Here is a 25,879-nt window from a genome sequence, read left to right on the forward strand (position 1 = left end):
TCAGAGAGTGTCAGAGAGTGTCAGAGAGTGATAGAGAGTGTCAGAGAGTGTCAGAGAGTGTCAGAGAGTGTCAGAGCGTGATAGAGAGTGATAGAGAGTGATAGAGAGTGTCAGAGAGTGTCAGAGAGTGTCAGAGAGTGTCAGAGAGTGATAGAGAGTGATAGAGAGTGATAGAGAGTGATAGAGAGTGTCAGAGAGTGTCAGAGAGTGTCAGATAGTGATAGTGAGTGTCAGAGAGTGTCAGAGAGTGTCAGAGAGTGTCAGAGAGTGATAGAGAGTGGCAGAGAGTGTCAGAGAGTGTCAGATAGTGATAGTGAGAGTCTGAGAGTGTCAGAGAGTGTCAGAGAGTGATAGAGAGTGTCAGAGAGTGTCAGAGAGTGTCAGAGAGTGTCAGAGAGTGATAGAGAGTGATAGAGAGTGTCAGAGAGTGTCAGAGAGTGTCAGAGAGTGTCAGAGAGTGTCAGAGAGTTTCAGAGAGTGTCAGAGAGTGATAGAGAGTGAAAGAGAGTGAAAGAGAGTGTCAGAGAGTGTCAGAGAGTGGTAGAGAGTGTCAGAGAGTGTCAGAGAGTGTCAGAGAGTGTCAGAGAGTGATAGAGAGTGTCAGAGAGTGTCAGAGAGTGTCAGAGAGTGATAGAGAGTGAAAGAGAGTGTCAGAGAGTGTCAGAGAGTGATAGAGAGTGTCAGAGAGTGTCAGAGAGTGTCAGAGAGTGTCAGAGAGTGATAGAGAGTGATAGAGAGTGATAGAGAGTGAAAGAGAGTGAAAGAGAGTGTCAGAGAGTGTCAGAGATTGATAGAGAGTGATAGAGAGTGTCAGAGAGTGTCAGATAGTGATAGTGAGTGTCAGAGAGTGATAGAGAGTGTCAGAGAGTGTCAGAGAGTGTCAGAGAGTGATAGAGAGTGTCAGAGAGTGTCAGAGAGTGTCAGTGAGTGTCAGAGAGTGATAGAGAGTGAAAGAGAGTGTCAGAGAGTGCCAGAGAGTGTCAGAGAGTGTCAGAGAGTGTCAGAGAGTGGTAGAGAGTGATAGAGAGTGTCAGAGAGTGTCAGAGAGTGATAGAGAGTGAAAGAGAGTGTCAGAGAGTGTCAGAGAGTGATAGAGAGTGATAGAGAGTGTCAGAGAGTGTCAGAGAGTGATAGAGAGTGATAGAGAGTGTCAGAGAGTGATAGAGAGTGTCAGAGAGTGTCAGAGAGTGTCAGAGAGTGATAAAGAGTGAAAGAGAGTGTCAGAGAGTGTCAGAGAGTGATAGAGAGTGATTGAGAGTGTCAGAGAGTGTCAGAGAGTGTCAGAGAGTGATAGTGAGTGTCTGAGAGTGTCAGAGAGTGATAGAGAGTGTCAGAGAGTGTCAGAGAGTGATAGAGAGTGTCAGAGAGTGTCAGAGAGTGTCAGTGAGTGTCAGAGAGTGATAGAGAGTGAAAGAGAGTGTCAGAGAGTGTCAGAGAGTGTCAGAGAGTGTCAGAGAGTGTCAGAGAGTGTCAGAGAGTGATAGAGAGTTTCAGAGAGTGTCAGAGAGTGTCAGAGAGTGTCAGAGAGTGTCAGAGATTGATAGAGAGTGATAGTGAGTGTCAGAGAGTGTCAGAGAGTGTCAGAGAGTGATAGAGAGTGATAGAGAGTGTCAGAGAGTGTCAGAGAGTGTCAGAGAGTGTCAGAGAGTGAAAGAGTGTGTCAGAGAGTGTCAGAGAGTGATAGAGAGTGTCAGAGAGTGATAGAGAGTGTCAGAGAGTGTCAGAGAGTGATAGAGAGTGATAGAGAGTGATAGAGAGTGTCAGAGAGTGTCAGAGAGTGATAGAGAGTGAAAGAGAGTGATAGAGAGTGTCAGAGAGTGTCAGAGAGTGTCAGAGAGTGAAAGAGAGTGTCAGAGAGTGTCAGAGAGTGTCAGAGAGTGATAGAGAGTGTCAGAAAGTGTCAGAGAGTGATAGAGAGTGATAGAGAGTGATAGAGAGTGTCAGAGAGTGATAGAGAGTGAAAGAGAGTGTCAGAGAGTGTCAGAGAGTGTCAGAGAGTGATAGAGAGTGTCAGAGAGTGATAGAGAGTGTCAGAGAGTGTCAGAGAGTGTCAGAGAGTGATAGAGAGTGATAGAGAGTGATAGAGAGTGTCAGAGAGTGTCAGATAGTGATAGTGAGTGTCAGAGAGTGTCAGAGAGTGTCAGAGAGTGTCAGAGAGTGTCAGAGAGTGATAGAGAGTGATAGAGAGTGAAAGAGAGTGTCAGAGAGTGTCAGAGAGTGTCAGAGAGTGATAGAGAGTGTCAGAGAATGTCAGAGAGTGTCAGAGAGTGATAGAGAGTGATAGAGAGTGATAGAGAGTGTCAGAGAGTGTCAGAGAGTGTCAGAGAGTGATAGAGAGTGTCAGAGAGTGTCAGAGAGTGTCAGAGAGTGTCAGAGAGTGAAAGAGAGTGTCAGAGAGTGTCAGAGAGTGATAGAGAGTGTCAGAGAGTGTCAGAGAGTGTCAGAGAGTGATAGAGAGTGAAAGAGAGTGTCAGAGAGTGTCAGAGAGTGTCAGAGAGTGATAGAGAGTGATAGAGAGTGTCAGAGAGTGATAGAGATTGTCAGAGAGTGTCAGAGAGTGTCAGAGAGTGTCAGAGAGTGTCAAAGAGTGATAGAGAGTGATAGAGAGTGTCAGAGAGTGTCAGAGAGTGTCAGAGAGTGATAGAGAGTGAAAGAGAGTGTCAGAGAGTGTCAGAGAGTGATAGAGAGTGAAGGAGAGTGTCAGAGAGTGTCAGAGAGTGTCAGAGAGTGATAGAGAGTGATAGAGAGTGTCAGAGAGTGTCAGAGAGTGATAGAGAGTGATAGAGAGTGTCAGAGAGTGATAGAGATTGTCAGAGAGTTTCAGAGAGTGTCAGAGAGTGTCAGAGAGTGTCAGAGAGTGTCAAAGAGTGATAGAGAGTGTCAGAGAGTGATAGAGAGTGATAGAGAGTGATAGAGAGTGATAGAGAGTGTTAGAGAGTGTCAGAGAGTGCCAGAGAGTGTCAGAGAGTGTCAGAGAGTGTCAGAGAGTGTCAGAGAGTGTCAGAGAGTGATAGAGAGTGTCAGAGAGTGTCAGAGAGTGTCAGAGAGTGATAGAGAGTGATAGTGAGTGTCAGAGAGTGTCAGAGAGTGATAGAGAGTGAAAGGGAGTGATAGAGAGTGTCAGAGAGTTTCAGAGAGTGTCAGAGAGTGTCAGAGAGTGAAAGAGAGTGTCAGAGAGTGTCAGAGAGTGATAGAGAGTGTCACAGAGTGTCAGAGAGTGTCAGAGAGTGATAGAGAGTGATAGAGAGTGATAGAGAGTGTCAGAGAGTGTCAGAGAGTGTCAGAGAGTGATAGAGAGTGATAGAGAGTGATAGAGAGTGTCAGAGAGTGTCAGAGAGTGTCAGAGAGTTTCAGAGAGTGTCAGAGAGTGTCAGAGAGTGAAAGAGAGTGTCAGAGAGTGTCAGAGAGTGATAGAGAGTGTCACAGAGTGTCAGAGAGTGTCAGAGAGTGATAGAGAGTGATAGAGAGTGATAGAGAGTGTCAGAGAGTGTCAGAGAGTGTCAGAGAGTGTCAGAGAGTGATAGAGAGTGATAGAGAGTGATAGAGAGTGTCAGAGAGTGTCAGAGAGTGTCAGAGAGTGATAGAGAGTGAAAGAGAGTGATAGAGAGTGAAAGAGAGTGTCAGAGAGTGTCAGAGAGTGTCAGAGAGTGATAGAGAGTGATAGAGAGTGTCAGAGAGTGATAGAGAGTGTCAGAGAGTGTCAGAGAGTGTCAGAGAGTGATAGAGAGTGATAGAGAGTGTCAGAGAGTGTCAGAGAGTGTCAGAGAGTGATAGAGAGTGAAAGAGAGTGAAAGAGAGTGTCAGAGAGTGATAGAGAGTGATAGAGAGTGATAGAGAGTGATAGAGAGTGTCAGAGAGTGTCAGAGAGTGATAGAGAGTGATAGTGAGTGTCAGAGAGTGTCAGAGAGTGATAGAGAGTGATAGAGAGTGTTAGAGAGTGTTAGAGAGTGTCAGAGAGTGAAAGAGAGTGTCAGAGAGTGTCAGAGAGTGATAGAGAGTGTCAGAGAGTGTCAGAGAGTGTCAGAGAGTGATAGAGAGTGATAGAAAGTGTCAGAGAGTGTCAGAGAGTGTCAGAGAGTGATAGAGAGTGTCAGAGAGTGTCAGAGAGTGATATAGAGTGATAGAGAGTGATAGAGAGTGTCAGAGAGTGTCAGAGAGTGATAGAGAGTGATAGAGAGTGTCAGAGAGTGTCAGAGAGTGTCAGAGAGTGTCAGAGAGTGATAGAGAGTGAAAGAGAGTGTCAGAGAGTGTCAGAGAGTGTCAGAGAGTGATAGAGAGTGATAGAGAGTGTCAGAGAGTGTCAGAGAGTGTCAGAGAGTGTCAGAGAGTGATAGAGAGTGATAGAGAGTGAAAGAGAGTGTCAGAGAGTGTCAGAGAGTGTCAGAGAGTGTCAGAGAGTGTCCGAGAGTGTCAGAGAGTGATAGAGAGTGATAGAGAGTGTCAGAGAGTGATAGAGAGTGTCAGAGAGTGCCAGAGAGTGTCAGAGAGTGTCAGAGAGTGATAGAGAGTGAAAGAGAGTGAAAGAGAGTGTCAGAGAGTGTCAGAGAGTGTCAGAGAGTGTCAGAGTGTGATAGAGAGTGATAGAGAGTGATAGAGAGTGTCAGAGAGTGTCAGAGAGTGATAGAGAGTGAAAGAGAGTGTCAGAGAGTGTCAGAGAGTGATAGAGAGTGAAAGAGAGTGTCAGAGAGTGTCAGAGAGTGTCAGAGAGTGTCAGAGAGTTTCAGAGAGTGACAGAGAGTGTCAGAGAGTGTCAGAGAGTGACAGAGAGTGATAGAGAGTGATAGAGAGTGTCAGAGAGTGTCAGAGAGTGTCAGAGAGTGATAGAGAGTGAAAGAGAGTGTCAGCGAGTGATAGAGAGTGATAGAAAGTGTCAGAGAGTGTCAGAGAGTGATAGAGAGTGAAAGAGAGTGTCAGAGAGTGTCAGAGAGTGATAGAGAGTGATAGAGAGTGTCAGAGAGTGTCAGATAGTGATAGTGAGTGTCTGAGAGTGTCAGAGAGTGTCAGATAGTGATAGTGAGTGTCAGAGAGTGTCAGAGAGTGTCAGAGAGTGATAGAGAGTGAAAGAGAGAGTCAGAGAGTGTCAGAGAGTGTCAGAGAGTGTCAGAGAGTGATGGAGAGTGTCAGAGAGTGATAGAGAGTGTCAGAGAGTGTCAGAGAGTGTCAGAGAGTGATAGAGAGTGTCAGAGAGTGTCAGAAAGTGTCAGTGAGTGATAGAGAGTGATAGAGAGTGTCAGAGAGTGTCAGAGAGTGATAGAGAGTGTCAGAGAGTGATAGAGAGTGTCAGAAAGTGTCAGAGAGTGATAGAGAGTGATAGAGAGTGTCAGAGAGTGTCAGAGAGTGTCAGAGAGTGTCAGAGAGTGATAGAGAGTGTCAGAACTGTCAGAGAGTGATAGAGAGTGATAGAGAGTGTCAGAGAGTGTCAGAGAGTGTCAGAGAGAGCTAGAGAGTGAAAGAGAGTGTCAGAGAGTGATAGAGAGTGATAGAGAGTGTCAGAGAGTGTCAGAGAGTGTCCGATAGTGATAGTGAGTGTCTGAGAGTGTCAGAGAGTGATAGAGAGTGATAGAGAGTGTCAGAGAGTGTCAGAGAGTGTCAGAAAGTGATAGAGAGTGAAAGAGAGTGTCAGAGAGTGTCAGAGAGTGATAGAGAGTGATAGAGAGTGTCAGAGAGTGTCAGATAGTGATAGTGAGTGTCTGAGAGTGATAGAGAGTGATAGAGAGTGTCAGAGAGTGTCAGAGAGTGTCAGAAAGTGATAGAGAGTGAAAGAGAGTGTCAGAGAGTGTCAGAGAGTGATAGAGAGTGATAGAGAGTGATAGAGAGTGTCAGAGAGTGTCAGAGAGTGTCAGATAGTGATAGTGAGTGTCTTAGAGTGTCAGAGAGTGTCAGATAGTGATAGAGAGTGTCAGAGAGTGTCAGAGAGTGTCAGAGAGTGATAGAGAGTGTCAGAGAGTGTCAGAGAGTGTCAGAGAGTGTCAGAGAGCGATAGAGAGTGTCAGAGAGTGTCAGAGAGTGTCAGAGAGTGATAGAGAGTGTCAGAGAGTGATAGAGAATGTCAGAGAGTGTCAGAGAGTGATAGAGAGTGATAGAGAGTGTCAGAGAGTGTCAGAGAGTGTCAGAGAGTGTCAGAGAGTGATAGAGAGTGTCAGAGAGTATCAGAGAGTGATAGAGAGTGATAGAGAGTGTTAGAGAGTGTCAGAGAGTGTCAGAGAGTGTCAGAGAGTGTCAGAGAGTGATAGAGAGTGTCAGAGAGTGTCAGAGAGTGTCAGAGAGTGATAGAGAGTGATAGAGAGTGATAGAGAGTGTCAGAGAGTGTCAGAGAGTGTCAGAGAGTGAAAGAGAGTGATAGAGAGTGTCAGAGAGTGTCAGAGAGTGTCAGAGAGTGATAGAGAGTGAAAGAGAGTGTCAGAGAGTGATAGAGAGTGATAGAGAGTGTTAGAGAGTGTTAGAGAGTGTCAGAGAGTGAAAGAGAGTGATAGAGAGTGATAGAGAGTGTCAGAGAGTGTCAGAGAGTGATAGAGAGTGATAGTGAGTGTCAGAGAGTGTCAGAGAGTGATAGAGAGTGATAGAGAGTGTTAGAGAGTGTTAGAGAGTGTCAGAGAGTGAAAGAGAGTGTCAGAGAGTGTCAGAGAGTGATAGAGAGTGATAGAAAGTGTCAGAGAGTGTCAGAGAGTGTCAGAGAGTGATAGAAAGTGTCAGAGAGTGTCAGAGAGTGTCAGAGAGTGATAGAGAGTGTCAGAGAGTGTCAGAGAGTGATATAGAGTGATAGAGAGTGATAGAGAGTGTCAGAGAGTGTCAGAGAGTGATAGAGAGTGATAGAGAGTGTCAGAGAGTGATAGAGAGTGAAAGAGAGTGTCAGAGAGTGTCAGAGAGTGTCAGAGAGTGATAGAGAGTGATAGAGAGTGTCAGAGAGTGTCAGAGAGTGTCAGAGAGTGTCAGAGAGTGATAGAGAGTGATAGAGAGTGAAAGAGAGTGTCAGAGAGTGTCAGAGAGTGATAGAGAGTGTCAGAGAGTGTCAGAGAGTGTCAGAGAGTGTCAGAGAGTGTCCGAGAGTGTCAGAGAGTGATAGAGAGTGATAGAGAGTGTCAGAGAGTGATAGAGAGTGTCAGAGAGTGCCAGAGAGTGTCAGAGAGTGTCAGAGAGTGATAGAGAGTGAAAGAGAGTGAAAGAGAGTGAAAGAGAGTGTCAGAGAGTGTCAGAGAGTGTCAGAGTGTGATAGAGAGTGATAGAGAGTGATAGAGAGTGTCAGAGAGTGTCAGAGAGTGATAGAGAGTGAAAGAGAGTGAAAGAGAGTGTCAGAGAGTGTCAGAGAGTGATAGAGAGTGAAAGAGAGTGTCAGAGAGTGTCAGAGAGTGTCAGAGAGTGTCAGAGAGTTTCAGAGAGTGACAGAGAGTGTCAGAGAGTGACAGAGAGTGATAGAGAGTGATAGAGAGTGTCAGAGAGTGTCAGAGAGTGATAGAGAGTGAAAGAGAGTGTCAGCGAGTGATAGAGAGTGATAGAGAGTGTCAGAGAGTGTCAGAGAGTGATAGAGAGTGAAAGAGAGTGTCAGAGAGTGTCAGAGAGTGATAGAGAGTGATAGAGAGTGTCAGAGAGTGTCAGATAGTGATAGTGAGTGTCTGAGAGTGTCAGAGAGTGTCAGATAGTGATAGTGAGTGTCAGAGAGTGTCAGAGAGTGATAGAGAGTGAAAGAGAGAGTCAGAGAGTGTCAGAGAGTGTCAGAGAGTGTCAGAGAGTGATGGAGAGTGTCAGAGAGTGATAGAGAGTGTCAGAGAGTGTCAGAGAGTGTCAGAGAGTGATAGAGAGTGTCAGAGAGTGTCAGAAAGTGTCAGTGAGTGATAGAGAGTGATAGAGAGTGTCAGAGAGTGTCAGAGAGTGATAGAGAGTGTCAGAGAGTGATAGAGAGTGTCAGAAAGTGTCAGAGAGTGATAGAGAGTGATAGAGAGTGTCAGAGAGTGTCAGAGAGTGTCAGAGAGTGTCAGAGAGTGATAGAGAGTGTCAGAACTGTCAGAGAGTGATAGAGAGTGATAGAGAGTGATAGAGAGTGTCAGAGAGTGTCAGAGAGTGTCAGAGAGAGCTAGAGAGTGAAAGAGAGTGTCAGAGAGTGATAGAGAGTGATAGAGAGTGTCAGAGAGTGTCAGAGAGTGTCCGATAGTGATAGTGAGTGTCTGAGAGTGTCAGAGAGTGATAGAGAGTGATAGAGAGTGTCAGAGAGTGTCAGAGAGTGTCAGAAAGTGATAGAGAGTGAAAGAGAGTGTCAGAGAGTGTCAGAGAGTGATAGAGAGTGATAGAGAGTGTCAGAGAGTGTCAGATAGTGATAGTGAGTGTCTGAGAGTGATAGAGAGTGATAGAGAGTGTCAGAGAGTGTCAGAGAGTGTCAGAAAGTGATAGAGAGTGAAAGAGAGTGTCAGAGAGTGTCAGAGAGTGATAGAGAGTGATAGAGAGTGATAGAGAGTGTCAGAGAGTGTCAGAGAGTGTCAGATAGTGATAGTGAGTGTCTTAGAGTGTCAGAGAGTGTCAGATAGTGATAGAGAGTGTCAGAGAGTGTCAGAGAGTGTCAGAGAGTGATAGAGAGTGTCAGAGAGTGTCAGAGAGTGTCAGAGAGTGTCAGAGAGCGATAGAGAGTGTCAGAGAGTGTCAGAGAGTGTCAGAGAGTGATAGAGAGTGTCAGAGAGTGATAGAGAATGTCAGAGAGTGTCAGAGAGTGATAGAGAGTGATAGAGAGTGTCAGAGAGTGTCAGAGAGTGTCAGAGAGTGTCAGAGAGTGATAGAGAGTGTCAGAGAGTGTCAGAGAGTGATAGAGAGTGATAGAGAGTGTTAGAGAGTGTCAGAGAGTGTCAGAGAGTGTCAGAGAGTGTCAGAGAGTGTCAGAGAGTGATAGAGAGTGTCAGAGAGTGTCAGAGAGTGTCAGAGAGTGATAGTGAGTGATAGAGAGTGATAGAGAGTGTCAGAGAGTGTCAGAGAGTGAAAGAGAGTGATAGAGAGTGATAGAGAGTGTCAGAGAGTGTCAGAGAGTGTCAGAGAGTGTCAGAGAGTGATAGAGAGTGATAGAGAGTGATAGAGAGTGTCAGAGAGTGTCAGAGAGTGATAGAGAGTGAAAGAGAGTGTCAGAGAGTGTCAGAGAGTGATAGAGAGTGATAGAGAGTGTCAGAGAGTGTCAGAGAGTGATAGAGAGTGTCAGAGAGTGTCAGAGAGTGTCAGAGAGTGTCAGATAGTGATAGTGAGTGTCAGAGAGTGTCAGAGAGTGTCAGAGAGTGATAGAGAGTGAAAGAGAGAGTCAGAGAGTGTCAGAGAGTGTCAGAGAGTGTCAGAGAGTGATGGAGAGTGTCAGAGAGTGATAGAGAGTGTCAGAGAGTGTCAGAGAGTGATAGAGAGTGTCAGAGAGTGATAGAGAGTGTCAGAAAGTGTCAGAGAGTGATAGAGAGTGATAGAGAGTGTCAGAGAGTGTCAGAGAGTGTCAGAGAGTGTCAGAGAGTGATAGAGAGTGTCAGAACTGTCAGAGAGTGATAGAGAGTGATAGAGAGTGTCAGAGAGTGTCAGAGAGTGTCAGAGAGAGCTAGAGAGTGAAAGAGAGTGTCAGAGAGTGTCAGAGAGTGATAGAGAGTGATAGAGAGTGTCAGAGAGTGTCAGAGAGTGTCCGATAGTGATAGTGAGTGTCTGAGAGTGTCAGAGAGTGATAGAGAGTGATAGAGAGTGTCAGAGAGTGTCAGAGAGTGTCAGAAAGTGATAGAGAGTGAAAGAGAGTGTCAGAGAGTGTCAGAGAGTGATAGAGAGTGATAGAGAGTGTCAGAGAGTGTCAGATAGTGATAGTGAGTGTCTGAGAGTGATAGAGAGTGTCAGATAGTGATAGAGAGTGATAGAGAGTGTCAGAGAGTGTCAGAGAGTGTCAGAGAGTGTCAGAGAGTGTCAGAGAGTGATAGAGAGTGTCAGAGAGTGTCAGAGAGTGTCAGAGAGTGTCAGAGAGCGATAGAGAGTGTCAGAGAGTGTCAGAGAGTGATAGAGAGTGTCAGAGAGTGATAGAGAATGTCAGAGAGTGTCAGAGAGTGATAGAGAGTGATAGAGAGTGTCAGAGAGTGTCAGAGAGTGTCAGAGAGTGTCAGAGAGTGATAGAGAGTGTCAGAGAGTGTCAGAGAGTGATAGAGAGTGATAGAGAGTGTTAGAGAGTGTCAGAGAGTGTCTGAGAGTGTCAGAGAGTGTCAGAGAGTGATAGAGAGTGATAGAGAGTGTCAGAGAGTGTCAGAGAGTGATAGAGAGTGATAGAGAGTGTCAGAGAGTGTCAGATAGTGATAGTGAGTGTCTGAGAGTGTCAGATAGTGATAGAGAGTGTCAGAGAGTGTCTGAGAGTGTCAGAGAGTGTTAGTGAGTGTCAGAGAGTGTCAGAGAGTGATAGAGAGTGCTAGAGAGTGTCAGAGAGTGTCAGAGAGTGTCAGAGAGTGATAGAGAGTGAAAGAGAGTGATAGAGAGTGAAAGAGAGTGTCAGAGAGTGTCAGAGAGTGTCAGAGAGTGTCAGAGAGTGTCAGAGAGTGTCAGAGAGTGTCAGAGAGTGATAGAGAGTGTCAGAGAGTGTCAGAGAGTGTCAGAGAGTGATAGAGAGTGATAGAGAGTGTCAGAGAGTGTCAGAGAGTGTCAGAGAGTGTCAGAGAGTGATAGAGAGTGATAGAGAGTGTCAGAACTGTCAGAGAGTGATAGAGTGTGATAGAGAGTGATAGAGAGTGTCAGAGAGTGTCAGAAAGTGTCAGAGAGTGAAAGAGAGTGAAAGAGAGTGATAGAGAGTGATAGAGAGTGTCAGAGAGTGTCAGAGAGTGTCAGAGAGAGCTAGAGAGTGAAAGAGAGTGTCAGAGAGTGTCTGAGAGTGTCAGAGAGTGTCAGAGAGTGTCAGAAAGTGATAGAGAGTGAAAGAGAGTGAAAGAGAGTGTCAGAGAGTGATAGAGAGTGATAGAGAGTGTCAGAGAGTGATAGAGAGTGATAGAGAGTGATAGAGAGTGTCAGAGAGTGTCAGATAGTGATAGTGAGTGTCTGAGAGTGTCAGAGAGTGTCAGATAGTGATAGAGAGTGTCAGAGAGTGTCAGAGAGTGTCAGAGAGTGTCAGAGAGTGATAGAGAGTGTCAGAGAGTGATAGAGAGTGTCAGAGAGTGATAGAGAGTGTCAGAGAGTGTCAGAGAGTGTCAGAGAGTGATAGAGAGTGATAGAGAGTGTCAGAGAGTGTCAGATAGTGATAGAGAGTGTCAGAGAGTGTCAGAGAGTGTCAGAGAGTGATAGAGAGTGATAGAGAGTGTCAGAGAGTGTCAGAGAGTGTCAGAGAGTGATAGAGAGTGTCAGAGAGTGTCAGAGAGTGTCAGATAGTGATAGAGAGTGTCAGAGAGTGATAGAGAGTGTCAGAGAGTGATAGAGAGTGATAGAGAGTGTCAGAGAGTGTCAGAGAGTGATAGAGAGTGATAGAGAGTGTCAGAGAGTGTCAGAGAGTGTCAGAAAGTGATAGAGAGTGAAAGAGAGTGTCAGAGAGTGTCAGAGAGTGATAGAGAGTGTCAGAGAGTGATAGAGAGTGATAGAGAGTGTCAGAGAGTGTCAGAAAGTGATAGAGAGTGAAAGAGAGTGTCAGAGAGTGTCAGAGAGTGATAGAGAGTGATAGAGAGTGTCAGAGAGTGATAGAGAGTGATAGAGAGTGTCAGAGAGTGTCAGATAGTGATAGTGAGTGTCTGAGAGTGTCAGAGAGAGTCAGATAGTGATAGAGAGTGTCAGAGAGTGTCAGAGAGTGTCAGAGAGTGATAGAGAGTGTCAGAGAGTGATAGAGAGTGTCAGAGAGTGATAGAGAGTGTCAGAGAGTGATAGAGAGTGATAGAGAGTGTCAGAGAGTGTCAGAGAGTGTCAGAGAGTGTCAGATAGTGATAGAGAGTGTCAGAGAGTGTCAGAGAGTGTCAGAGAGTGATAGAGAGTGAAAGAGAGTGTCAGAGAGTGTCAGAGAGTGTCAGAGAGTGTCAGAGAGTGTCAGAGAGTGATAGAGAGTGTCAGAGAGTGTCAGAGAGTGATAGAGAGTGTCAGAGAGTGATAGAGAGTGTCAGAGAGTGTCAGAGAGTGATAGAGAGTGATAGAGAGTGTCAGAGAGTGTCAGAGAGTGTCAGAGAGTGATAGAGAGTGATAGAGAGTGTCAGAGAGTGTCAGAGAGTGATAGAGAGTGATATAGAGTGTCAGAGAGTGTCAGAGAGTGTCAGAGAGTGTCAGAGAGTGTCAGAGAGTGATAGAGAGTGAAAGAGAGTGAAAGAGAGTGTCAGAGAGTGTCAGAGAGTGATAGAGAGTGTCAGAGAGTGATAGAGAGTGTCAGAGAGTGTCAGAGAGTGATAGAGAGTGATAGAGAGTGTCAGAGAGTGTCAGAGAGTGTCAGAGAGTGATAGAGAGTGATAGAGAGTGATAGAGAGTGTCAGAGAGTGTCAGAGAGTGATAGAGAGTGATAGAGAGTGATAGAGAGTGTCAGAGAGTGTCAGAGAGTGTCAGAGAGTGTCAGAGAGTGATAGAGAGTGAAAGAGAGTGATAGAGAGTGTCAGAGAGTGATAGAGAGTGAAAGAGAGTGAAAGAGAGTGTCAGAGAGTGTCAGAGAGTGATAGAGAGTGAAAGAGAGTGAAAGAGAGTGTCAGAGAGTGTCAGAGAGTGATAGAGAGTGATAGAGAGTGTCAGAGAGTGTCAGATAGTGATAGTGAGTGTCTGAGAGTGATAGAGAGTGATAGAGAGTGTCAGAGAGTGTCAGAGAGTGTCAGAAAGTGATAGAGAGTGAAAGAGAGTGTCAGAGAGTGTCAGAGAGTGATAGAGAGTGATAGAGAGTGATAGAGAGTGTCAGAGAGTGTCAGAGAGTGTCAGATAGTGATAGTGAGTGTCTTAGAGTGTCAGAGAGTGTCAGATAGTGATAGAGAGTGTCAGAGAGTGTCAGAGAGTGTCAGAGAGTGATAGAGAGTGTCAGAGAGTGTCAGAGAGTGTCAGAGAGTGTGAGAGAGCGATAGAGAGTGTCAGAGAGTGTCAGAGAGTGTCAGAGAGTGTCAGAGAGTGATAGAGAGTGTCAGAGAGTGATAGAGAATGTCAGAGAGTGTCAGAGAGTGATAGAGAGTGATAGAGAGTGTCAGAGAATGTCAGAGAGTGTCAGAGAGTGATAGAGAGTGATAGAGAGTGTCAGAGAGTGTCAGAGAGTGATAGAGAGTGATAGAGAGTGTCAGAGAGTGTCAGAGAGTGATAGAGAGTGATAGAGAGTGTCAGAGAGTGTCAGAGAGTGATAGAGAGTGATAGTGAGTGTCAGAGAGTGTCTGAGAGTGTCAGAGAGTGATAGAGAGTGATAGAGAGTGTCAGAGAGTGTCAGAGAGTGATAGAGAGTGTCAGAGAGTGATAGAGAGTGTCAGAGAGTGATAGAGCGTGATAGAGAGTGATAGAGAGTGTCAGAGAGTGTCAGAGTGTGATAGAGAGTGATAGAGAGTGTCAGAGAGTGTCAGAGAGTGTCAGAGAGTGTCAGAGAGTGATAGAGAGTGTCAGAGAGTGTCAGAGAGTGTCTGAGAGTGTCAGAGAGTGTCAAAGAGTGTCAGAGAGTGATAGAGAGTGATAGAGAGGTTCAGAGAGTGTCAGAGAGTGATAGAGAGTGTCAGAGAGTGATAGAGAGTGATAGAGAGTGATAGAGAGTGTCAGAGAGTGTCAGAGAGTGTCAGAGAGTGTCAGAGAGTGATAGAGAGTGTCAGAGAGTGATAGAGAGGTTCAGAGAGTGTCAGAGAGTGATAGAGAGTGATAGAGAGTGTCAGAGAGTGATAGAGAGTGTCAGAGAGTGATAGAGAGTGTCAGAGAGTGTCAGAGAGTGATAGAGAGTGATAGAGAGTGTCAGAGAGTGTCAGAGAGTGTCAGAGAGTGATAGAGAGTGTCAGAGAGTGTCAGAGAGTGATAGAGAGTGATAGAGAGTGTCAGAGAGTGTCTGAGAGTGTCATAGAGTGTCAGAGAGTGATAGAGAGTGATAGAGAGTGTCAGAGAGTGTCAGAGAGTGATAGAGAGTGATAGAGAGTGATAGAGAGTGATAGAGAGTGTCAGATAGTGTCAGAGAGTGTCAGAGAGTGATAGAGAGTGTCAGAGAGTGTCAGAGAGTGATAGAGAGTGATAGAGAGTGTCCGAGAGTGATAGAGAGTGTCAGAGAGTGTCAAAGAGTGATAGTGAGTGTCTGAGAGTGTCTGAGAGTGTCAGAGAGTGTCTGAGAGTGTCTGAGAGTGTCAGAGAGTGATAGAGAGTGATAGAGAGTGATAGAGAGTGATAGAGAGTGTCAGAGAATGTCAGAGAGTGTCAGAGGGTGATAGTGAGTGATAGAGAGTGATAGAGAGTGTCCGAGAGTGATAGAGAGTGTCAGAGAGTGTCAAAGAGTGATAGTGAGTGTCTGAGAGTGTCTGAGAGTGTCAGAGAGTGATAGAGAGTGATAGAGAGTGATAGAGAGTGATAGAGAGTGTCAGAGAATGTCAGAGAGTGTCAGAGGGTGATAGTGAGTGATAGAGAGTGATAGAGAGTGTCCGAGAGTGATAGAGAGTGTCAGAGAGTGTCAAAGAGTGATAGTGAGTGTCTGAGAGTGTCAGAGAGTGTCAGAGAGTGATAGAGAGTGTCAGAGAGTGTCAGAGAGTGATAGAGAGTGATAGAGAGTTTCAGAGAGTGTCAGAGAGTGTCAGAGAGTGTCAGAGAGTGATAGAGAGTGATAGAGAGCGTCAGAGAGTGATAGAGAGTGATAGAGAGTGTCAGAGAGTGTCAGAGAGTGTCTGAGAGTGTCAGAGAGTGATAGAGAGTGATAGAGAGGTTCAGAGAGTGTCAGAGAATGATAGAGAGTGTCAGAGAGTGATAGAGAGTGATAGAGAGTGTCAGAGAGTGTCAGAGAGTGTCAGAGAGTGTCAGAGAGTGATAGAGAGTGATAGAGAGTGATAGAGAGTGTCAGAGAGTGATAGAGAGTGTCAGAGAGTGATAGAGAGTGTCAGAGAGTGTCAGAGAGTGATAGTGAGTGATATAGAGTTTCAGAGAGTGTCTGAGAGTGTCTGAGAGTGTCAGAGAGTGATAGAGAGTGTCAGAGAGTGTCAGAGAGTGGCAGAGAGTGTCAGAGAGTCCCAGAGAGTGATAGTGAGTGTCTGAGAGTGTCAGATAGTGTCAGAGAGTGTCAGATAGTGTCAGAGAGTGATAGTGAGTGATATAGAGTTTCAGAGATTGTCAGAGAGTGTCTGAGAGTGTCAGAGAGTGATAGAGAGTGTCAGAGAGTGTCAGAGAGTGATAGAGAGTGTCAGAGAGTGTCAGAGAGTGATAGAGAGTGTCAGAGAGTGTCAGAGAGTGATACAGAGTGATAGAAAGTGTCAGAGAGTGATAGAGAGTGTCAGAGAGTGTCAGAGAGTGTCAGAGAGTCCCAGAGAGTGATAGTGAGTGTCTGAGAGTGTCAGATAGTGTCTGAGAGTGTCAGATAGTGTCAGAGACTGTCAGAGAGTGTCAGAGAGTGATAGAGAGTGATAGAGAGTTTCAGAGAGTGTCAGAGAGTGATACAGAGTGATAGAAAGTGTCAGAGAGTGATAGAGAGTTTAAGAGAGTGTCAGAGAATGTCAGAGAGTGATATAGAGAGTGTCAGAGAGTGATAGTGAGTGTCAGAGAGTGTCAGAGAGTGTCAGAGAGTGATAGAGAGTAATAGAAAGTGTCAGAGATTGTCAGAGAGTGTCAGATAGTGATAGTGGTGATAGAGAGTGTCAGAGAGTGATAGAGAGTGTCAGAGAGTGTCAGAAAGTGTCAGAGAGTGATATAGAGCGATAGAGAGTTTCAGAGAGTGTCTGAGAGTGTCAGAGAGTGAGAGAGAGTGTCAGAGAGTGTCAGAGAGTGTCAGAGAGTGTCAGACAGTGTCTGAGCGTGTCAGAGAGTGTCAGACAGTGATAGAGAGTGATAGAGAGTGTCAGAGAGTGTCAGAGAGTGATAGAGAGTGATAGAGAGTGATAGAGAGTGATAGAGAGTGTCAGATAGTGATAGTGAGTCTCAGAGAGTGATAGAGAGTGTCAGAGAGTGTCAGAGAGTGTCAGAGAGTGTCAGAGAGTGATAGAGAGTGTCAGAGAGTGATAGAGAGTGTCAGAGATTGGCAGAGAGTGGCAGAGAGTGATAGAGAGTGATAGAGAGTTTCAGAGAGTGTCAGAGAAAGTCAGAGAGTGATAGAGAGTGTCAAAGAGTGATAGATAGTGTCAGAGAGTGATAGAGAGTGATAGAGAGTTTCAGAGAGTGTCAGAGAGTGTCAGAGAGTGATAGAGAGTGTCAGAGAGTGATAGAGAGTGTCAGAGAGTGTCAGAGAGTGATAGAGATTGATAGAGAGGTTCAGAGAGTGTCAGAGAGCGATAGAGAGTGTCAGAGAGTGATAGAGAGTGTCAGAGAGTGATAGAGAGTGCCAGAGAGTGTCAGAGAGTGTCAGAGAGTGATAGAGATTGATAGAGAGTTTCAGAGAGTGTCAGAGAGTGTCAGAGAGTGATAGAGAGTGTCAGAGAGTGATAGAGAGTGTCAGAGAGTGTCAGAGAGTGTCAGAGAGTGATAGAGAGTGATAGAGAGGTTCAGAGAGTGTCAGAGAGTGATAGAGAGTGTCGGAGAGTGATAGAGAGTGCCAGAGAGTGTCAGAGAGTGTCAGAGAGTGATAGAGAGTGATAGAGAGTTTCAGAGAGTGTCAGAGAGTGATAGAGAGTGTCAGAGAGTGATAGAGAGTGTCAGAGAGTGTCAGAGAGTGTCAGAGAGTGATAGAGTGTGTCGGAGAGTTTCAGAGAGTGTCTGAGAGTGTCAGAGAGTGTCAGAGAGTGTCAGAGAGTGATAGAGAGTGTCAGAGAGTGATAGAGAGTGTCAGAGAGTGATAGAGAGTGATTGAGAGTGATAGAGAGTGTCAGAGAGTGTCTGAGAGTGTCAGAGAGTGATAGAGAGTGATAGAGAGTGTCAGAGAGTGTCAGAGAGTGATAGAGAGTGATAGAGAGTGTCAGAGAGTGTCAGAGAGTGATAGAGAGTGTTAGTGAGTGTCAGAGAGTGTCTGAGAGTGTCAGAGAGTGATAGAGAGTGATAGAGAGTGTCAGAGAGTGTCAGAGAGTGTCAGAGAGTGATAGAGAGTGTCAGAGAGTGATAGAGAGTGTCAGAGAGTGATAGAGCGTGATAGAGAGTGATAGAGAGTGTCAGAGAGTGTCAGAGTGTGATAGAGAGTGATAGAGAGTGTCAGAGAGTGTCAGAGAGTGTCAGAGAGTGTCAGAGAGTGATAGAGAGTGATAGAGAGTGTCAGAGAGTGTCAGAGAGTGTCTGAGAGTGTCTGAGAGTGTCAGAGAGTGTCAAAGAGTGTCAGAGAGTGATAGAGAGTGATAGAGAGGTTCAGAGAGTGTCAGAGAGTGATAGAGAGTGTCAGAGAGTGATAGAGAGTGATAGAGAGTGATAGAGAGTGTCAGAGAGTGTCAGAGAGTGTCAGAGAGTGATAGAGTGTGTCGGAGAGTTTCAGAGAGTGTCTGAGAGTGTCAGAGAGTGTCAGAGAGTGATAGAGAGTGTCAGAGAGTGATAGAGAGTGTCAGAGAGTGATAGAGAGTGATAGAGAGTGATAGAGAGTGTCAGAGAGTGTCTGAGAGTGTCAGAGAGTGATAGAGAGTGATAGAGAGTGTCAGAGAGTGTCAGAGAGTGATAGAGAGTGATAGAGAGTGTCAGAGAGTGTCAGAGAGTGATAGAGAGTGATAGTGAGTGTCAGAGAGTGTCTGAGAGTGTCAGAGAGTGATAGAGAGTGATAGAGAGTGTCAGAGAGTGTCAGAGAGTGATAGAGAGTGATAGAGAGTGTCAGAGAGTGATAGAGAGTGTCAGAGAGTGATAGAGCGTGATAGAGAGTGATAGAGAGTGTCAGAGAGTGTCAGAGTGTGATAGAGAGTGATAGAGAGTGTCAGAGAGTGTCAGAGAGTGTCAGAGAGTGATAGAGAGTGATAGAGAGTGTCAGAGAGTGTCAGAGAGTGTCTGAGAGTGTCAGAGAGTGTCAAAGAGTGTCAGAGAGTGATAGAGAGTGATAGAGAGGTTCAGAGAGTGTCAGAGAGTGATAGAGAGTGTCAGAGAGTGATAGAGAGTGATAGAGAGTGATAGAGAGTGTCAGAGAGTGTCAGAGAGTGTCAGAGAGTGATAGAGAGTGTCAGAGAGTGATAGAGAGGTTCAGAGAGTGTCAGAGAGTGATAGAGAGTGATAGAGAGTGTCAGAGAGTGATAGAGAGTGTCAGAGAGTGATAGAGAGTGTCAGAGAGTGTCAGAGAGTGATAGAGAGTGATAGAGAGTGTCAGAGAGTGTCAGAGAGTGTCAGAGAGTGTCAGAGAGTGATAGAGAGTGTCAGAGAGTGTCAGAGAGTGATAGAGAGTGATAGAGAGTGTCAGAGAGTGTCTGAGAGTGTCATAGAGTGTCAGAGAGTGATAGAGAGTGATAGAGAGTGTCAGAGAGTGTCAGAGAGTGATAGAGAGTGATAGAGAGTGATAGAGAGTGATAGAGAGTGTCAGATAGTGTCAGAGAGTGTCAGAGAGTGTCAGAGAGTGATAGAGAGTGTCAGAGAGTGTCAGAGAGTGATAGAGAGTGTCAGAGAGTGTCAGAGACTGTCAGAGAGTGATAGAGAGTGTCAGAGAGTGTCAGAGAGTGTCAGAGAGTGATAGAGAGTGTCAGAGAGTGTCAGAGAGTGATAGAGAGTGATAGAGAGTGTCAGAGAGTGTCTGAGAGTGTCATAGAGTGTCAGAGAGTGATAGAGAGTGATAGAGAGTGTCAGAGAATGTCAGAGAGTGATAGAGAGTGATAGAGAGTGATAGAGAGTGATAGAGAGTGTCAGATAGTGTCAGAGAGTGTCAGAGAGTGATAGAGAGTGTCAGAGAGTGTCAGAGAGTGATAGAGAGTGATAGAGAGTGATAGAGAGTGTCAGAGAGTGTCAGAGAGTGATAGAGAGTGATAGAGAGTGTCAGAGAGTGTCAGAGAGTGTCAGAGAGTGTCACAGAGTGTCAGAGAGTGATAGAGAGTGATAGAGAGGTTCAGAGAGTGTCAGAGAGTGATAGAGAGTGTCAGAGAGTGATAGAGAGTGTCAGAGAGTGTCAGAGTGTGTCAGAGAGTGATAGAGAGTGTCAGAGAGTGATAGAGAGTGTCAGAGAGTCATAGAGAGTGTCAGAGAGTGATAGAGAGTGTCAGAGAGTGTCAGAGTGTGATAGAGAGTGTCAGAGAGTGTCAGAGAGTGTCAGAGAGTGTCAGAGAGTGATAGTGAGTGTCAGAGAGTGTCAGAGAGTGTCAGAGAGTGTCAGAGAGTGATAGTGAGTGTCAGAGAGTGATAGTGAGTGTCTGAGAGTATCAGATAGTGCTAGAGAGTGTCAGAGAGTGTCAGAGAGTGATAGAGAGTGTCAGAGAGTGTCAGAGAGTGTCAGAGAGTGATACAGAGTGATAGAGAGGTTCAGAGAGTGTCAGAGAGTGATAGAGAGTGTCAGAGAGTGATAGAGACTGTCAGAGAGTGATAGAGAGAGATAAAGAGTTTCAGAGAGTGTCAGAGAGTGTCTGAGAGTGTCAGAGAGTGATAGAGAGTGATAGAGAGCGTCAGAGAGTGTCAGAGAGTGTCAGAGAGTGTCAGAGAGTGATAGTGAGTGTCTGAGAGTGTCAGAGAGTGATAGAGAGTGATAGAGAGGTTCAGAGAGTGTCAGAGAGTGATAGAGAGTGTCAGAGAGTGATAGAGAGTGTCAGAGAGTGATAGAGAGTGTCAGAGAGTGATAGAGAGTGTCAGAGAGTGTCAGAGAGTGTCAGAGAGTGTCAGAGAGTGATAGAGAGTGATAGAGAGTTTCAGAGAGTGTCAGAGAGTTTCAGAGAGTGATAGAGAGTGTCAGAGAGTGTCAGAGAGTGATAGAGAGTGTCAGAGAGTGTCAGAGAGTGATAGAGAGTGTCAGAGAGTGATAGAGAGTGTCAGAGAGTGATAGAGAGTGTCAGAGAGTGTCAGAGAGTGTCAGAGAGTGATAGAGAGTGATAGAGAGTTTCAGAGAGTGTCAGAGAGTTTCAGAGAGTGATAGAGAGTGTCAGAGAGTGTCAGAGACTGATAGAGAGTGTCAGAGAGTGTCAGAGAGTGTCAGAGACTGATAGAGAGTGATAGAGAGCTTCAGAGAGTGTCAGAGAGTTTCAGAGAGTGTCAGAGAGTGGTAGAGAGTGTCAGAGACTGATAGAGAGTGTCAGAGAGTGTCAGAGAGTGATAGAGAGTGATAGAGAGTGTCAGAGAGTGATAGAGAGTGTCAGAGAGTGATAGAGAGTGTCAGAGAGTGTCAGAGAGTGATAGAGAGTGTCAGAGAGAGATAGAGAGTGTCAGAGAGTGATAGAGAGTTTCAGAGGGTGTCAGAGAGTGTCTGAGAAGGTCAGAGAGTGATAGAGAGTGATAGAGAGTGTCAGAGAGTGTCAGAGAGTGTCAGAGAGTGTCAGAGAGTGTCAGAGAGTGTCAGAGAGTGATAGAGAGTGATAGAGAGTGATAGAGAGTGATAGAGAGTGGCAGAGAGTGGCAGAGAGTGGCAGAGAGTGATAGAGAGTGATAGAGAGTTTCAGAGAGTGTCAGAGAATGTCAGAGAGTGATAGAGAGTGTCAAAGAGTGATAGAGAGTGTCAGAGAGTGTCAGAGAGTATCAGAGAGTGATAGAGAGTGATAGAGAGATTCAGAGAGTGTCAGAGAGTATCAGAGAGTGATAGAGAGTGATAGAGAGATTCAGAGAGTGTCAGAGAGTGTCTGAGAGTGTCAGAGAGTGATAGAGAGTGATAGAGGGTGTCAGAGAGTGTCTGAGAGTGTCAGAGAGTGATAGAGAGTGTCAGAGAGTGATAGAGAGTTTCAGAGAGTGATAGAGAGTGTCAGAGACTGATAGAGAGTGTCAGAGACTGTCAGAGAGTGTCAGAGAGTGATAGAGAGTGATAGAGAGTTTCAGAGAGTGTCAGAGAGTGTCAGAGAGTGATAGAGAGTGTCAGAGAGAGATAGAGAGTGTCAGAGAGTGTCAGAGAGTGATACAGAGTGATACAGAGTGATAGAGAGGTTCAGAGAGTGACAGAGAGTGTTAGAGAGTGTCAAAGAGTGATAGAGAGTGTCAGAGAGTGTCAGAGAGTGATAGAGAGTGATAGAGAGTTTCAGAGAGTGTCAGAGAGTTTCAGAGAGTTTCAGAGAGTGATAGAGAGTTTCAGAGAGTTTCAGAGAGCGTCAGAGAGTGTCAGAGAGTGTCAGAGAGTGATAGTGAGTGATAGAGAGTTTCAGAGAGTGTCAGAGAGTGTCAGAGAGTGATAGAGAGTGTCAGAGAGTGTCAGAGAGTGATAGTGAGTGATAGTGAGTGTCTGAGAGTGTCCGATAGTGTCAGAGAGTGTCAGAGAGTGTCAGAGACTGTCAGAGAGTTTCTGAGAGTATCAGATAGTGATAGAGAGTGTCAGAGAGTGTCAGATAGTGATAGTGAGTGTCTGGGAGCGTCAGAGAGTGTCAGAGAGTGATAGAGAGTGTCAGAGAGTGTCAGAGAGTGTCAGAGAGTGATAGAGAGTGATATAGAGTGTCAGAGAGTGCCTCAGAGTGTCAGAGAGTGATAGAGAGAGTCAGAGAATGTCAGAGAGTTTCAGAGAGTGTCAGAGAATGTCAGAGAGTGATAGAGAGTGTCAGAGAGTGATAGAGAGTGTCAGAGAGTGTCAGATAGTGATAGTGAGTGATAGAGAGTGTCAGAGAGTGATAGAGAGTGTCAGAGAGTGATAGAGAGTTTCAGAGAGTGTCAGAGAATGTCGGAGAGTGATGGAGAGTGTCAGAGAGTGATACAGAGTGTCAGAGAGTGATAGAGAGTGATAAAGAGTTTCAGAAAGTGTCAGAGAGTGTCTGAGAGTGTCAGAGAGTGATAGAGAGTGATAGAGAGTGATAGAGAGTGTCAGAGAGTGATAGAGAGTGATAGAGAGCGTCAGAGAGTGTCAGAGAGTGTCAGAGAGTGTCAGAGAGTGATAGAGAGGTTCAGAGAGTGTCAGAGAGTGATAGAGATTGTCAGAGAGTGATAGAGAGTGTCAGAGAGTGATAGAGAGTGTCAGAGAGTGTCAGAGAGTGATAGAGAGTGAGAGAGAGTGAGAGAGAGTTTCAGAGAGTGTCAGAGAGTGTCAGAGAGTGATAGAGAGTGTCAGAGAGTGTCAGAGAGTGATAGAGAGTGTCAGAGAGTGTCAGAGAGTGTCAGAGAGTGTCAGAGAGTGTCAGAGAGTGATAGAGAGTGTCAGAGACTGATAGAGAGTGTCAGAGAGTGTCAGAGAGTGATAGAGAGTGATAGAGAGTGATAGAGAGTGTCAGAGACTGTCAGAGAGTGTCAGAGAGTGATAGAGAGTGATAGAGAGTTTCAGAGAGTGTCAGAGAGTGATAGAGAGTGTCAGAGAGTGATAGAGAGTGATAGAGAGTTTCAGAGAGTGATAGAGAGTGGCAGAGAGTGATAGAGAGTTTCAGAGAGTGTCAGAGAGCGTCAGAGAGTGTCAGAGAGTGATAGTGAGTGATAGAGAGTTTCAGAGAGTGTCAGAGAGTGATAGAGAGTTTCAGAGAGTTTCAGAGAGTGATAGAGAGTGACAGAGAGTGATAGAGAGTTTCAGAGAGTGTCAGAGAGCGTCAGAGAGTGTCAGAGAGTGATAGTGAGTGATAGAGAGTGATAGAGAGTGTCAGAGAGTTTCAGAGAGTGTCAGAGAGTGGTAGAGAGTGTCAGAGACTGATAGAGAGTGTCAGAGAGTGTCAGAGAGTGATAGAGAGTGTCAGAGAGTGATAGAGAGTGTCAGAGAGTGTCAGAGAGTGTCAGAGAGTGATAGAGAGTGATAGAGAGTTTCAGAGAGTTTCAGAGAGTGTCAGAGAGTGTCAGAAAGTGATAGAGAGTGTCAGAGAGAGATAGAGAGTGTCAGAGAGAGATAGAGAGTGTCAGAGAGTGTCAGAGAGTGATACAGAGTGTCAGAGAGTGTCAGAGAGTGTCAGAGAGTGACAGAGAGTGATAGAGAGTTTCAGAGAGTGTCAGAGAGCGTCAGAGAGTGTCAGAGAGTGATAGTGAGTGATAGAGAGTTTCAGAGAGTGTCAGAGAGTGTCAGAGAGTGATAGAGAGTGTCAGAGTGTGTCAGAGAGTGATAGTGAGTGTCTGAGACTGTCCGATAGTGTCAGAGAGTGTCAGAGAGTGTCAGAGAGTGATAGTGAGTTTCTGAGAGTATCAGATAGTGATAGAGAGTGTCAGAGAGTGTCAGATAGTGATAGTGAGTGTCTGGGAGCGTCAGAGAGTGTCAGAGAGTGATAGAGAGTGTCAGAGAGTGTCAGAGAGTGTCAGAGAGTGATATAGAGTGATAGAGAGTGTCACAGAGTGCCTCAGAGTGTCAGAGAGTGATAGAGAGAGTCAGAGACTGTCAGAGAGTTTCAGAGAGTGTCAGAGAATGTCAGAGAGTGATAGAGAATGTCAGAGAGTGATAGAGAGTGTCAGAGAGTGATAGAGAGTGTCAGAGAGTGTCAGAGAGTGATAGAGAGTGATAGAAAGTGTCAGAGAGTGACAGAGAGTGTCAGATAGTGATAGTGAGTGATAGAGAGTGCCAGAGAGTGATAGAGAGTGTCAGAGAGTGTCAGAGAGTGTCAGAGAGTGTCAGAGAGTGTCAGAGAGTGTCAGAGAAGGTCAGAGAGTGATATAGAGCGATAGAGAGTTTCAGAGAGTGTCAGAGAATGTCAGAGAGTGATGGAGAGTGTCAAAGAGTGATAGAGAGTGTCAGAGAGTGTCAGAGAGTGTCAGAGAGTGTCAGAGAGTGATAGAGAGTGATAGAGAGTGATAGAGAGTTTCAGAGGGTGTCAGAGAGTGTCTGAGAAGCTCAGAGAGCGATAGAGAGTGATAGAGAGTGTCAGAGAGTGTCAGAGAGTGTCAGAGAGTGATAGAGAGTGATAGAGAGTGATAGAGAGTGTCAGAGAGTGTCAGAGAGTGATAGTGAGTGTCTGAGAGTGATAGAGAGTGTCAGAGAGTTGCAGAGAGTGATAGAGAGTTTCAGAGAGTGTCAGAGAATGTCAGAGCGTGATAGAGAGTGTCAAAGAGTGATAGAGAGTTTCAGAGAGTGGCAGAGAGTGTCTGAGAGTGTCTGAGAGTGTCAGAGAGTGATAGAGAGTGTCAGAGAGTGATAGAGAGTGATAGAGAGTGATAGAGAGTGTCAGAGAGTGTCAGAGAGTGATAGAGAGTGTCAGAGAGTGATAGAGAGTGATAGAGAGTGTCAGAGAGTGATAGAGAGTGATAGAGAGTGATAGAGAGTGTCAGAGAGTGATAGAGAGTGATAGAGAGTGTCAGAGAGTGTCAGAGAGTGATAGAGAGTGTCAGAGAGTGATAGAGAGTGATAGAGAGTGTCAGAGAGTGTCAGAGAGTGATAGAGAGTGTCAGAGAGTGTCAGAGAGTGTCAGAGAGTGATAGAGAGTGATAGAGAGCTTCAGAGAGTGTCAGAGAGTGTCAGAGAGTGTCAGAAAGTGATAGAGAGTGTCAGAGAGAGATAGAGAGTGTCAGAGAGTGTCAGAGAGTGATACAGAGTGTCAGAGAGTGTCAGAGAGTGTCAGAGAGTGATAGAGAGTGATAGAGAGTGATAGAGAGTGATAGAGAGTTTCAGAGAGTTTCAGAGAGTGATAGAAAGTGACAGAGAGTGATAGAGAGTTTCAGAGAGTGTCAGAGAGCGTCAGAGAGTGTCAGAGAGTGATAGTGAGTGATAGAGAGTTTCAGAGAGTGTCAGAGAGTGATAGAGAGTGTCAGAGAGTGTCAGAGAGTGATAGTGAGTGTCAGAGAGTATCAGATAGTGATAGAGAGTGTCAGAGAGTGTCCGATAGTGTCAGAGAGTGTCAGAGAGTGTCAGAGAGTGTCAGAGAGAATCAGATAGTGATAGAGAGTGTCAGAGAGTATCAGATAGTGATAGAGAGTGTCAGAGAGTGTCAGATAGTGATAGTGAGTGTCTGGGAGCGTCAGAGAGTGTCAGAGAGTGATAGAGAGTGTCAGAGAGTGATAGAGAGTGTCACAGAGTGCCTCAGAGTGTCAGAGAGTGATAGAGAGAGTAAGAGACTGTCAGAGAGTTTCAGAGAGTGTCAGAGAATGTCAGAGAGTGATAGAGAGTGTCAGAGAGTGATAGAGAGTGTCAGAGAGTGATAGAGAGTGATAGAGAGTGATAGAAAGTGTCAGAGAGTGACAGAGAGTGTCAGATAGTGATAGTGAGTGATAGAGAGTGTCAGAGTGATAGAGAGTGTCAGAGAGTGTCAGAGAGTGATAGTGAGTGATAGTGAGTGTCTGAGAGTGTCCGATAGTGTCAGAGAGTGTCAGAGAGTGTCAGAGACTGTCAGAGAGTTTCTGAGAGTATCAGATAGTGATAGAGAGTGTCAGAGAGTGTCAGATAGTGATAGTGAGTGTCTGGGAGCGTCAGAGAGTGTCAGAGAGTGATAGAGAGTGTCAGAGAGTGTCAGAGAGTGTCAGAGAGTGTCAGAGAGTGATAGAGAGTGATATAGAGTGTCAGAGAGTGCCTCAGAGTGTCAGAGAGTGATAGAGAGTGATAGAGAGAGTCAGAGACTGTCAGAGAGTTTCAGAGAGTGTCAGAGAATGTCAGAGAGTGATAGAGAGTGTCAGAGAGTGATAGAGAGTGTCAGAGAGTGTCAGATAGTGATAGTGAGTGATAGAGAGTGTCAGAGAGTGATAGAGAGTGTCAGAGAGTGATAGAGAGTGATAGAGAGAGTCAGAGACTGTCAGAGAGTTTCAGAGAGTGTCAGAGAATGTCGGAGAGTGATGGAGAGTGTCAGAGAGTGATACAGAGTGTCAGAGAGTGATAGAGAGTGATAAAGAGTTTCAGAAAGTGTCAGAGAGTGTCTGAGAGTGTCAGAGAGTGATAGAGAGTGATAGAGAGTGATAGAGAGTGATAGAGAGCGTCAGAGAGTGATAG

Source organism: Heterodontus francisci, chromosome 34 (genome assembly GCF_036365525.1).
Source record: "Heterodontus francisci isolate sHetFra1 chromosome 34, sHetFra1.hap1, whole genome shotgun sequence".
NCBI lineage: Eukaryota > Metazoa > Chordata > Chondrichthyes > Heterodontiformes > Heterodontidae > Heterodontus > Heterodontus francisci.